This window comes from Delphinus delphis, chromosome 13 (assembly GCF_949987515.2).
Source record: "Delphinus delphis chromosome 13, mDelDel1.2, whole genome shotgun sequence".
NCBI lineage: Eukaryota > Metazoa > Chordata > Mammalia > Artiodactyla > Delphinidae > Delphinus > Delphinus delphis.
Window position 1 is genome coordinate 65,766,203 of NC_082695.1, and position 12,137 is coordinate 65,778,339.

The window sequence follows — 12,137 nt, forward strand, 5'->3', positions numbered from 1 at the left end:
AGAAATTCAGGAAGCACAGGTAGATTTAATAAATTGTTCTTCTGCTTCTCAATGCAAAAATACTGAGTCTTTAATTCTAGCTGCTGTACTGTTCTTTCTCCCATCCAGGAAAGCTTCTTTGGTTTGCCCAATGTGATGCTGCTGTTTCTTTACTCTCTCTCCCATCATCCAACGCACTCACTTTTTTTTTTGGATTACCTTACAACTAGCAAACTGCTCTCCATAATTCCATTCAAGTTGTCCACATATTTTTCCCCAACCTAACTGCGAGCAGTAATTTTACTTTAACCTAGAGTATAATAGGAGCTTGGGGGTGTGTATGTGTGTGTGTGTGTGTGTGTGTGTGTGTGTGTGTGTGTGTGTGTGTGTGTGTGTGTGTGTGTAATTAGGGCCTATGACCACACATCGTACAGTCAAATCTCAAATACAAGGTGTTATCCTTGTACTCTCAGCATACATAGCACTTGGACTACATAAATACTCAAAATATGTTTAGTGACAGGATATATAACTGACACCTGTACACATGTAATTAATACAAAGATGTAATTAAGAACAGTCAGCTCTACCCACCACCAGTCCCTCCCATCAAGCCTCTTAGACAGCCTCATCCACAAGAGGGCAGACAGCAGAAGCAAGAAGAACTACAGTCCTGCAGCCTGTGGAACAAAAAACCACATTCACAGAAAGACAAGATCAAAAAGCAGCAGGCTATGTACCAGATGAAGGAACAAGATAAAACCCCAGAAAACAACTAAATGAAGTGGTGATAGGCAACCTTTCAGAAAAAGAATTAAGAATACTGATAGTGAAGATGATCCAGAACCTCGAAAAAGAATGGAGGCAAAGATCGAGAAGATGCAAGAAATGTTTAACAAAGACCTAGAAGATTTAAAGAACAAACAAACAGAGATGAACAGTACAATAACTGAAATGAAAACTACACTAGAAGGAATCAATAGCAGAATACTGAGGCAAAAGAACGGATAAGTGACCTGGAAGACAGAATGGTGGAATTCACTGCCGCGGAACAGAATAAAGAAAAAAGAATGAAAAGAAATGAAGACAGCCTAAGAGACCTCTGGGACAACATTAAACGCAACAACATTCGCATTATAGGGGTCCCAGAAGGAGAAGAGATACACAAAGAACCAGAGAAAATATTTGGAGATTATAGTCGAAAACTTCCCTAACATGGGAAAGGAAATGGCCACCCAAGTCCAAGAAGCGCAGCGAGTCCCATACAGGATAAACCCAAAGGGAAACACGCCGAGACACACAGTAATCAAACTGAGAAAAATTAAAGACAAAGAAAAATTACTGAAAGCAGCAAGGGAAAAATGACAAATAACACACAAGGAAGCTCCCATAAGGTTAACAGCTGATTTCTCAGTAGAAACTCTACAAGCCAGAAGGGAGTGATATGATATACTTAAAGTGATGAAAGGGAAGAAACTACAACCAAGATTACTCTATCCAGCAAGGATCTCATTCAGATTTGATGGAGAAATCAAAAGTTTTACAGACAAGCAAAAGCTAAGAGAATTCAGCACCACCAAACGAGCTCTACGACAAATGCTAAGGGAACTTCTCTAAGTGGGAAACACAAGAGAAGAAAAGGACCTACAAAAACAAACCCAAAACAATTAAGAAAATGGTCATAGGAACATACATATCGATAATTACCATAACGTGAATGGATTAAATGCTCCAACCAAAAGACACAGGCTTGCTGAATGGATACAGAAACAAGACCCATCTATATGCTGTCTACAAGAGACCCACTTCAGACCTACAGACACATACAGATTGAAAGTGAGGGGATGGAAAAAGATATTCCATACAAATGGAAATCAAAAGAAAGCTGGAGTAGCTATACTCATATCAGATGAAATAGACTTTAAAATAAGGAATGTTACAAGAGACAAGGAAGGACACTACATAATGATCAAGGGATCAATCCAAGAAGAATATATAACAATTATAAATATATATGCACCCAACATAGGAGGACCTCAATACATAAGGCAACCGATAACAGCTATAAAAGACGAAATTGACAGTAACACAATAATAGTGGGGGACTTCAACACCTCACTTAAACCAATGGACAGATCATCCAGAATGAAAATAAATAAGGAAACAGAAGCTTTAAATGACACAATAGACCAGGTAGATTTAATTGATATTTATAGGACATTCTATCCAAAAACAGCAGATTACACTTTCTTCTCAAGTGCACATGGAACATTCTCCAGGATAGATCACATCTTGGGTCACAAATCAAGCCTCAGCAAATTTAAGAAAACTGAAATCATATCAAGCATCTTTTCTGACCATAATGCTATGAGGTTAGAAATGAATTACGGGGTAAAAAACGTAAAAAACACAAATATATGGAGGCTGAACAATACGTTACTAAATAACCAAGAGATCACTGAAGAAATCAAAGAGGAAATCAAAAAACACCTAGAGACAAATGACAATGAAAACACGACAATCCAAAACCTATGAGATGCAGCAAAAGCAGTTCTAAGAGGGAAGTTTATAGCTATACAAGCCTACCTCAAGAAACAAGAAAAATCTCAAATAAACAATCTAACCTTACACCTAAAGAAACTAGAGAAAGAAGAACAAACAGAACCCAAAGTTAGCAGAAGGAAAGAAATCATAAAGATCAGAGCAGAAATAAATGAAATAGAAACAAAGAAAACAATAGCAAAGATCAATACAACTAAAATCTGGTTCTTTGAGAAGAAAAACAAAATTGATAAACCATTAGCCAGACTCATCAAGAAAAAGAGAGAGAGGACTCAAAACAATAAAATTAGAAATGAAAAAGGAGAAGTAACAACAGACACCGCAGAAATACAAAGCACCCTAAGAGACTACTACAAGCAACTCTAGGCCAATAAAATGGACAACCTGGAAGAAATGGCCAAATTCTTAGATAGGTATAACCTTCCAGGACTGAACCAGGAAGAAACAGAAAATATGAACAGACCAATCACAAGTAATGAAATTGAAACTGTGATTAAAAATCTTCCAACAAGGGCTTCCCTGGTGGCGCAGTGGTTGAGAGTCCGCCTGCCGATGCAGGGGATACGAGTTCGTTCCCCGGTCCGGGAAGATCCCACATGCCAAGGAGCGGCTGGGCCTGTGAGCCATGGCCGCTGAGCCTGTGCGTCTGGAGCCTGTGCTCTGCAACGGGAGAGTCCACAACAGTGAGAGGCCCGCATACCGCAAAAAAACAAAAACAAAATAAATAAATAAATAAAATAAAGTAAAAATCTTCCAACGAACAAAAGTTCAGATCAGATGGCTTCACAGGTGAATGCTATCAAACATTTAGAGAAGAGCTAACACCCACCCTTCTCAAACTCTTCCAAACAATTGCAGAGGAAGGAGCACTCCCAAACTCATTCTATGAGGTCACCATCACCCTAATACCAAAACCAGATAAAGATACTACAAAAAAAGGATATTACAGACCAATATCACTGATGAATATAGATGCAAAAATCCTCAACAAAATACTAGCAAACAGAATCCAACAATACATTAAAAGGATCATACACCATGGTCAAGTGGGATTTATCCCAGGGATGCAAGGATTCTTCAATACATGCAAATCAATCAATGTGATACACCATATTAACAAATTGAAGAATAAAAACCATATGTTCATCACAATAGATGCAGATAAAGCTTTTGACAAAATTCAACACCTATTTATGATAAAAACTCTCCAGAAAGTGGGCACAGAAGGAACCTACCTCAACATAATAAAGGCCATATACGATAAACCCACAGCAAACATCATTCTCAATGGTGAAAAACTGAAAGCATTTCCTCTAAGATCAGGAACAAGACAAGGATGTCCACTCTCACCACCATTATTCAACATAGTTTTGGACGTCCTAGCCATGGCATCAGAGAAGAAAAAGAAATAAAAGGAATACAAATTGGAAAAGAAGAAGTAAAACTGTCCCTGTTTGCAGATCACATGATACTATACATAGAGAATCCTAAAGATGCCACCAGAAAACTACTAGAGCTAATCAATGAATTTGGTAAAGTTGCAGGATACAAAATTAATGCACAGAAATCTCTGGCATTCCTATACACTAATGATGAAAAATCTGAAACAGAAATTATGGAAACACTCGCATTTACCATTGCAACAAAAAGAATAAAATATCTAGGAATAAACCTACCTAGGGAGACAAAAGACCTGTATGCAGAAAACTATAAGACACTGATGAAAGAAATTAAAGGTGATACCAACAGATGGAGAGATATACTATGTTCTTGGATTGGAAGAATCAATATTGTGAAAATGACTATACTACCCAAAGCAATCTAGAGATTCAATGAAATCCCTGTCAAATTACCAATGGCATTTTTTACGGAACTAGAACAAATCACCTTAAAATTTGTATGGAGACAGAAAAGACCCCGCATAGCTGAAGCAGTCTTGAGGGAAAAAAAATGGAACTGGAGTAAGCAGACTCCCTGACTTCAGAATATACTAAAAGCTACCATAATCAAGACAATATGGTACTGGCAGAAAAACAGAAACACAAATCAATGGAACAAGATAGAAAGCCCAGAGATAAATCCACGCACCTATATGGTCAACTAATCTATGACAAAGGAGGCAAAGATATACAATGGAGAAAAGACAGTCTCTTCAATAAGTGGTGCTGGGAAAACTGGACAGCTACATGTAAAAGAATGAAATTAGAACACCCCCTAACACCATACACAAAAATAAACTCAAAATGGATTCAATACCTAAATATAAGACCAGACACTATAAAACTCTTAGAGGAAAACATAGGAAGAACACTCTTTGACATAATCACAGCAGGATCTTTTTTGATCCACCTCCTAGAGTAATGGAAATAAAAACAAAAATAAATGGGACCTAATGAAACTTAAAAGCTTTTGCACAGCAAAGGAAACCATAAACAAGATGAAAAAAAACTCTCAGAATGGGAGAAAATATTTGCAAAGGAATCAACGGACAAAGTATTAATCTCCAATATATATAAACACCTCATACAGTGCAATATTAAAAAAACAACCCAATCCAAAAATGGGCAGAAGACCTAAATAGACATTTCTCCAAAGAAGACATACAGGTGGCCAAGAAGCACATGAAAAGCTGCTCAACATCACTAATTATTAGAGAAATGCAAATCAAAACTGCAATGAGGTATCACCTCACACCAGTTAGAATGGGCATCCTCAGAATATCTACAAACAACAAATGCTAGAGAGGTTGTGGAGAAAAGGGAACCCTCTTGCACTGTTGGTGGGAATGTAAATGGATACAGCCACTATGGAGAACAGTACGGAGGTTCCTTAAAAAACTAAAAATAGAATTACCATATGATCCAGTAATCCCACTACTATGCATATACCCAGAGAAAACCATAATTCCAAAAGACACATGCACCCCAATGTTCATTGCAGCACTCTTTACAATAGCCAGGTCATGGAAGCAACCTAGATGCCCATCGACAGACGAATGGATAAATAAGTTGTGGTACATATATACAATGGAATATTACTCAGTCATAAAAAGGAACAAAATTGAGTCATTTGTTGAGACGTGGATGGATCTAGAGACTGTCATACAGGGTGAAGTCAGAAAGAGAAAAACAAATATCGTGTATTAATGCATGTATGTGGAACCTAGAAAAATGGTACAGATGAACCAGTTTGCAGGGCAGAAGTCGAGACACAGATGTAGAGAACAAACATATGGACACCAAGGGGGGAAAACCATGGTGGGGTGGGGATGGTGGTGTGCTGAATTGGGCGATTGGGATTGACATGTATACACTGATGTGTATAAAATTGATGACTAATAAGAACCTATAGTATAAACAAACAAACAACAAAAACACAACTAATACTAAACTTTCTTTGGGTTATTTGTATGGAAATATGTTAATATAAATGTTTCAGACACTACATGAAATTTCTAAAAATCTTGTATGTTCTGGTATAATGTTATAAGTCCTAATTCTAGTTATTACTTTAAAATGTATATCTCAGAAATAACTAAATTTTCTTGTCAATTGCATTATTATGAACTTTCATCAAATCTTTAACCATGGTCATTTTTAAGTCTTTTGTCATTTACAGACAGTTCTGGGTGTACTCTGATGCTTTTGCAAATATGTTCCTATAAAAGGGCTTCAGCTTCAAGGAATTCATGGAAAAGACTCTGACAAGTACAGGTTTCTGGTAACTGACTATACTGCTGAACTGAATGAATAAGCATTTTCAGAACTCTAATGGAAAACTGATGAATTCACAAAAGTGCTAACAAAAGATCACGATGAAAAAAATAATTAATTACGTGGAACTGAGTGAACTGATGAGGATGATTATAATTTTTGTGACTTTCTGTTTGAATAAAAAAAAAATCCCACAAGGACTCAGATGTAAAAAGTATACAAATCAATTTTCACTGCAAAGTAAAGGAGCCGTTGCAGTGGAGGATTACTGGACTGAATGTCAATATTATGACATAGTATGAGTGTGTTTCGTGTTTGGTAATTATAATCATTGTTGCTTTTGTTGTGGTCATCTATTTACAATGCTTGGTGTCAGTTTATCTCTTGTAAAAATAAAATACAGTGTGTGTGTGTGTGTGTGTGTGTGTGTGTGTGTGTGTGAAAAAAAAAGATGTAATGAATAAAAAGGTAGTGTTCTTTAATATTTAAACAGAAGGAACTTGACTGTTGTTTACCATGTTTTATCTGAGTGTTAAGTTTCTTATGGTGTTCTTAAAAATCATCTGAGAGCTTGTAAGAAGAGTTTCCTTGGGACTTCCCTGGTGGTCTAGTGGCTAAGACTCTGCACTCCCAATACAGGGGGCCCAGGTTTGATCCCTGGTCAGGGAACTAGATCCCACATGCCGCAGCTAAGAGTTCACATGCCGCAACTAAAGATCCCACATGCCACAAGTAAGACCCGGCGCAGCTAGCTAGCTAGCTAGCTAGCTAGGTAAGTAAGTAAATAAATAAATAAGTTTCCTCAACACAACTTATGTTCAGGAGCTCTTGGGCAGGGACCAGGAACATCAGTTGTTAAAAATCCCCACGTAGCTCTGTACTGGTGGCCTATGGATCATATTTTTTTTAATTAATTATTTATTTCTGGCTGTGTTGGGTCTTCACTGCTGCATGCAGGCTTTCTCTAGTTACAGCGAGCGGGGGCTACTCTTCCTTGCCATGCACGGGTTTCTCATTGTGGTGGCTTCTCTCGTGTTGGAGCACGGGCTCTAGGCGCATGGGCGTCAGTAGTTGTAGCACAGGCTCAGTAGTCGTGGCTCGTGGACTCTAGAGCACAGGCTCAGTAGTTGTGGTGCACGGGCTTAGTTGCTCCGCGGCATGTGGGATCTTCCCGGACCAGGGATCAAACCCGTGTCTCCTGCATTGGCAGGCAGATTCTTAACCACTGCGCCACCAGGGAAGTCCCTATGCATCATATTTTAAGAATCACTATTCTATACAAGTCTTTCAGTGCTCTCTCCTGTCCCACATTTAGAGGGACTTGTACTACCAGATATTAAGGTATATTATTAAAGCTACTATGGCATTGGTTTAAATTAAAGTACTGTGGTAATGGTTTTAAAATAGACAGATAGGGCTTCCCTGGTGGCGCAGTGGTTGAGAGTCCGCCTGCCGATGCAGGGGACACGGGTTCGTGCCCCGGTTCGGGAAGATCCCACATGCCGTGGAGCGGCTGGGCCCGTGAGCCATGGCCACTGAGCCTGCGCGTCCGGATCCTGTGCTCCACAACGGGAGAGGCCACAACAGTGACAGGCCTGCATACCACAAAAAAAAAAAAAAAAAATAGACAGATAAATGAAACAAAATAGCAGGTCCAGAAATAAATGCAAGCACGTATGGGTAATTTATTCATGATGACATCAAAATAGCAAATTAATGTTAAAAGGGATTTTTCAGTAGTGGTAGGTAAACTTGCAGCCATTTAGGAAAAATAAATTGAGTCCATGTTCTATTCTCCCTCATATTAAAATAAATTTTAGATGAAAAAAATAAAAATTAAATGAAAAAAGAAAAATAAAACCAACCAATAAGAAAATAGAAATTAAATGAAAAAAGAAAAATGAAACCAACAAGAAAATGTGGGCAAATCTTCGTAAAAGCTTTGAAAGGAAGTACCTTTAAGGGGTGAGACAAAAGCCAGAACAATGTAGGGAAATACTCATTAATTTGACTATAACCTAAAACTTTAAAACCATCATAAAACACACCATATGTAGAGTAAATTGAGAGAAGGGAACAGTTATTCTGCATTATTTAATAGAATACTCTTAACATCCAAAGAGTTGTAAGAAATCAAAAAGGAAACCAATACCCTCACAGAAAATTGTGCACGGAATACAAGTCACAAAGTAAGAACTACAAATGGACGATATGTGAAAAACTATTCAACTTCACCATTAACAAAAGAGACGCAAATAAAAGATTATTAGCACCACTATCCATCAGCTAAGCAAAAGTACATAAAAACTGACACCCAGGATGGGTGTGGGCAAAAAGGGTTCAGACTGATTTAACTTTTCTGGAGGGCAGGTGGCAACACCTTGTCAGAATTTTTCATAAATATATTCTTCCTTGGCCCCAGGAGACAATCTTACAAATGAGCAAATGTATCAACTCCCGAAGCTGTAAATACAGAAGTAAAGCACGACACAGCCCGATATTTACGGTCAGGCAGCTACCCACAGCATTCTGCTGCATCTAACAAAAGGCATGTTACAGTATGAAATCTATGATAGGGTTCCATTTATTTAAAACTGTATATTAAAGTCTGACTGGAATAACGTCCCAACAAAATATCAATGGCTACCTGTGTTAGTGAGGTTTTCTTTTGTACAGTTTTCTGTTGTTGGGATTTTTAAAATATTAATCAAGGCTCTTTTCTTTCTGTGAAAAGGCTCTTTTATTCTTATCAAACTTACTTCATACAGGAGACCAGCAAACAACTACCATGAAGATGCAGATAAAATTTCCAAGAGGTGGGAAACAAGTGGGAAATGGAGACTGATGAGAGTTGATTTTTATTTCATTAAACTCTAGAATTGCTCCCTCATCCCCTTCATCTCCAGCAGAGTGGGTGGTGTCACTGGGACTCTAACCAGATGTTCCTCCCTGAGCCCTCTGAAAGACTTCCCAATGCGGATGTCCCTCTGCCCAGCAGGAGCGCGTCTGCTCTGGTCTCCCACATGGCTCTCCACCCTGCCTCCCTGGTAAGCAGCACAGAGACAGCCAGGTGCAGAGCCACAGAGCTCCCCCAGACAACCCCTCATTTTTCAGATCAGAAAGCTGGGACCTGAGCCTGGTATCTTTAAACCCTGAGGCAGAAATGCTGGCATTCCATATTTTCTCAGATGAATCTCCCTTCAAAAGACTCTCCCCCCAAGCGTGTGGAGGGAAAGGCATAGGCAGTTTTGTGAAAACATGGTCCAAAAATAAGCCAATGGTATTGGTTACAGTAAAATTGATAAGGAATAAAAATGCCCAGAGCAGCAGCAAAGAAGTGAGAGCTGCAAGCTCAGCATCCTAAAACTACAGACTTCTGGGGTTGTGTATATCCAGGGCGAGGGAGGGAGGGAATGAGAGCCTTAAGAACACATTGCTTTCTCTAGCAGGTATTTGATTCTAACAGCGCTGCTAGGGTTGAACACTTACGGTTAATATGGTTTTATTTGAAATTAAAGGGTTTATGACACGATCAGAGACATTGAACTTTCTGCACGAAAGACTTCACTACATAATAACTGGGTCTTTGGAGGTAAAGAGGAGGCTGAATGTTAACACCCTTCACAAAATTAATGCTCGGTCACACACCTGGAGTGGACCTTCTCCTCTCCAAGGCCAGGAGCTGGGAATCAGGAACAGGTGGGGGTCTCCAATTGGTCACCGTCTATCTAGCAAATGATACTGGACAACACTTGAGAATATAGAGGGTGGCATAAGGTAGAGGATTGGTCTAGACCTGCACTTGCCAATACATGGTTATTTAAATTGAATTCATTAAAGTTAAATACGATTAAACCTTCACTTTCTCATGCTAGCCACATTTCAAGGGCCCAATAGCCACATGTGGCTAGTGACTGCCATACTGGACAGTACAGATAGAGAACATCCAACTGTAGCACAATGTTCTCTTGGAGAGTGTTGGTCTAGATTGCTCTAAACTCAGTAGATCTGTGATTCTATAAGGCTTAGTAGGTGCTTAAAAATACCAGTTGAATGAAATGTCTGATCTTTTCATGACCTCTCCCACACCTCAACTCATGTCCATGTTACATGGTACCACAGCAAGAGAACATAATCATAAAAACATCTTCAAATGACAAATCCCAACACAAAGATTTGGAGCTACTCATCAGCATATATGGTAGAGTAGGAGAAACAAGTTTTCTTTATCTACCCATAGAAGAAGAAGATCTAGAGAAAACATAAGCTGGTAAAAACAGAGTTAACAGGAGGCAAGCAGTTGGTACTGACCCTGAGGTGCCACATGGCTCACAGAAATGGAGACCGACTAGGAGTTAAACCCTGTATTCAAGTCCTGGCTGTCAGCTAAAGCAGTGGCTCTCAACCCTTCCTGCACCTTGGAACCCCATGAGGAGCTTGCAAAAAGATACTATGCTGTGTCCCATCCCCAAACTCTGATTTAAGAAGTCTGGTTGTGCTGGAGCTTTGCAAAAATTTTTTTAGCTCCTCGGGGGTTTCTATCACGCAGCCAAACTTAAGAACCACTGAACTTAACTGCTCTGAGGTGTTGAGTCCATCACTTCATTTCCACAGACAACAGCTTCCCTAATTGTAAGATGGGAGGACTGGTCCCAACAATCTTTAAGGGCCCTTCCAACTTTATTGGTCTAAAGTACTTAACTTAGGTCAGTGGATGTGGGTGTGTTCTCTTCTGTGTTCTCTTTCTGAGCTATCCTCCTGGAAAATAGGAGACCTCAAAGCTTGAATCCACTTACACTTACTATAATAACAAGTATGTGGTTCCAGGTTCATTTAGCACATACTAAAAGCCCAGTTTACATTATGTCCTAAACGAATACAAAAAACATTCACTTAATGAATGCTCTGCTGTGTCTTATTCTGTGATAGTTGTGTTTAAATCTTACAGCTCCATCTTCTCCAGTCTCCAAAAAGATCATGCTTCTTAAAAAGCACCTTCTTGGGCTTCCCTGGTGGCGCAGTGGTTGAGAGTCCGCCTGCCGATGCAGGGGACACGGGTTCGTGCCCCGGGCCGGGAAGATCCCACATGCCGCGGAGCGGCTGGGCCCGTGAGCCATGGCCGCTGAGCCTGTGCGTCCGGAGCCCGTGCTCCGCAACGGGAGAGGCCACAACAGTGAGAGGCCCGCGTACCGCACACACACAAAAAAAGAACCTTCTTATTCTTCACCTCATATCACTTAGCCCAGGCCTAAGCACAGGCATGTAATTACTTGAAAAATAAAATACTCTGTGACTCATGTGAACTTCTTAGTTAGGAAGGGTTAGGTTATGAAGAAATAACAAATTAACCCTGAAATCTCAGCGGCTCAGTACCACAAAGGTTTCTTTCTCATTCATGCTAGGTACCCAAGGCTGGACGGGATGGAAGCTCTGCTCCACAAGGTCAACCAGACATTAACACGTGGCCTCCACCGTCACCAGGCAGAGGAAGAAGAGAGCATGGCAAACTCCCATAGGCTCTTCTATGCTTCTGCCTGGAAGTGACAGACAGGAATTCTACCTAGAGCTCTCTGGACGGAAGTAATCATGGGGTCCCACATAACCTGCAAGGGGGCTGAGAACCATGGTAGAAGGTTTGCATGCCACCTCTACCATGGTAAGTGTTCCTGCTTTAGTAAGTCAGCAAGAAACTCCGAGGTAGCTGCCCAAGGGGGTTTCAAAAAAGTGTGTGGGGTTGGGGAGTGAAGACAGAGGGAGCAGTGGGGTAGAGTCAAGCACCTTACCATGTTTCTAATGGATTTCTAAAGATTCTTGGCCTTGAACTTTTCATATTCTAAAGCCTATATTTGTGTATGTATTACATTCATTATAAGTTAGACTGAA

The 12,137-nt window shown here is 39.8% G+C and overlaps 1 protein-coding gene across 2 annotated transcripts in view; it reads right to left on the minus strand.

The window, feature by feature from the left end:
• Positions 1–12,137, minus strand: part of MYO5B (myosin VB) — a 382,270-nt gene that overhangs the window by 209,114 nt on the left and 161,019 nt on the right. The gene's annotated exons all lie outside the window — the stretch shown is intronic.